Genomic DNA, 2,292 nt, shown 5'->3' with positions numbered 1-2,292 from the left:
CACAGGGACCACCAGATGTTCCTGCTGTAACTGTAGTTTACACCCACAGGTGTACAGCTACCGAAGGCATCTTTTGCTCACACACATTCTGTCTCTCTTCATACGTACAGATACATTTCTGTCTGTCTGAAGATTACTGCCTGTTACGGTGTTAGGGAGAGAGGGGTGCTGTGGTAGAGAGGGGGTCAGGTGCGCTGTTGCAGATGGTGAGCCTGTTTCTGGCTGGCTCGTATACACATATATGTGCATATAAATATGATTACCCTAAACAACTTAAACACACTGACCGAAGCAGTGAGGAGAAAGCAGGAGTTTGTGCTCTTCAGAGCATTTCCAACTTGAACAGAACTATTGTGAACCTGAAACACAACTGTGTGTTTGTACATCATCCCTGAATACAAGCACCATGTTAGGATCTCATGTTGGAGGTTTTCAAACGTTCTCATAGGTGATTCGTGCTTTTCACTGATTGTGGTAGTGTAAAAAATATACTTTTTTAAAGGATTGAATGAGGTTTTATATTCCTTTATTGCATTTTAGGTCATTTTATTTCATTCGTTCACTGGTACATTTAGGTGACATCTCGTTGCCATATTTCATAAACATATTATTACTTGGGACTGGATAATATTTCCTGTTTTAAGATTTTTTGCCTTTATTGATACAGACCGGTGAAAGAGTGGACAGGAAAGGTAGTATTGAAGAGAGAAAAGTAGGAATCGTCTCAGGCTGGACTCAAACCCCAGTCACTGAGTCAGGCCTTAGTCTGTGAGACACTCTACCCAGTGAGCCACCAGGGGAGCACTGCCTCTGTTTACAGATTTTTTTATAATGGTTTGAACATCTAAATTACTTTGTCTCCAACATACCCACAACTGTTTTGTTCAGATTAATATTTTGTAATAAAAGTTTCTTTTGAACTCCAGCATTTCCACATCTTCTTTTTTCACTGTGTGACCGGAGTGATGATCAGAGGGGCAGAGTTTTTACTCCCATCATTCAGGGACAGGGACTGAATAATGGATAGAGTTTCTCAGTGAAGGTGCAGCCAGTGAAAGAGTAGATATGAGACCTGGCCTCCACATCATAAAAGGAGACCAGACCCTCCTCATAGTCCACAAACACCCCCACCTTCTGGGGCTTCTGTCTCAGGGAGAGGAGGACAGAGGGGCCAGCCAGAGCTTGTACTCATCTCCATTCCTCAGCCATACAGTCCAGTATCCATTGTTAGGCCCTCAGTGTGATCTCCCCCTTCCTGTTGATGGACTCTCTGGCCACTCCCAGATCCCACTTACTCTTCCCCTCAACCTGCACCTCATAGTAGAACCTCCCTGAGGAGAAGCCCTGCTTTCCCAGGACATGGATACAAAAATCAAACCTCTCTGGGTTGTCCCAGAGATCCAGCTTTATGGCTCCATGTCTCACTTGTTTCCCAACCTCAGACAGGATGAGTTTGGGATGTGCTGTATCAGGGTCCAGAGTCACATCCACTGCATACTGCTGAATCCTCTTCAGCTTGACTTCAGGCAGCTTCTTCATCTCTTTATTGAGTGTCTCCTCCAGCTGGAGACACAGCTCTCCTCACTGCCCTCACACTCAGACCACTGTGGACACTGATCTCAGACCAGTCCTTGGTGTGTGGAGGTGGTGCTCAGGGATGGGAAGCTCTGGAGCAGGTGGAGGTGGTCCTCAGTGTGTGAGAGCTGCTCCAGCTCAGTGCTTCTCCTCTTCAGCTCAGTGATCTCCTGCTCCAGATCTTGAATCAACCCTTCAGCCTGTTTCTCTGCTGCTTTCTGCTTCTCCTCAATCACCTCAATGAGCTCAGCCTGGCTCTCTCAATGGAGCGCACCAGGGCAGTGAAAACCTGACACTGTCTGCTATCTCTCTCTCTGCACCACTCTTGCTAGTCTCTACTGACCAGTTTGATCTCCTGAACCTTACTAGATCTTTCCTCCATCATCTGCTTCATCTCAGTCATCATCTGTCCCACCTTAGTCTTCCTCTGTTCATATGCCTCTTCTTAAAGTTATAAAGCCATGGGTCTTGTGATCTGTTCTCATGCACATGACACAAACAAATGTCTGGTCTTTCCTACAGAAGAGTTCTAACAGTTTGTCATGCTTCTGACATATCCTGTCCTCCAGGTTCTCCACAGGGTGGATCAGCTTGTGTTTTCTTCATGGCTGCAACTCTCTGATGAGGGCTCCAGGTGAGTCTCACAGTAAGAGGCCAGACACAACAGACAAGACTTCAGGGCTTGAGCTTGGTACATGTACAGTAGTCACATGACAC

The 2,292-nt window shown here is 46.1% G+C and overlaps 1 pseudogene; it reads right to left on the bottom strand.

Annotated features, from left to right (window-relative positions):
- Positions 1-946: 946 nt before the first annotated feature.
- LOC136960506 (E3 ubiquitin-protein ligase TRIM39 pseudogene) lies at positions 947-1,978 on the bottom strand (annotated as a pseudogene).
- Between the last annotated feature and the right edge of the window lie 314 nt (positions 1,979-2,292).

This window comes from Osmerus mordax, chromosome 17, assembly GCF_038355195.1.
Source record: "Osmerus mordax isolate fOsmMor3 chromosome 17, fOsmMor3.pri, whole genome shotgun sequence".
Taxonomy (NCBI): Eukaryota; Metazoa; Chordata; class Actinopteri; order Osmeriformes; family Osmeridae; genus Osmerus; species Osmerus mordax.
Note: the sequence above shows the minus strand (reverse complement) of the source record. Positions and strands in the feature narration are given on the sequence as shown.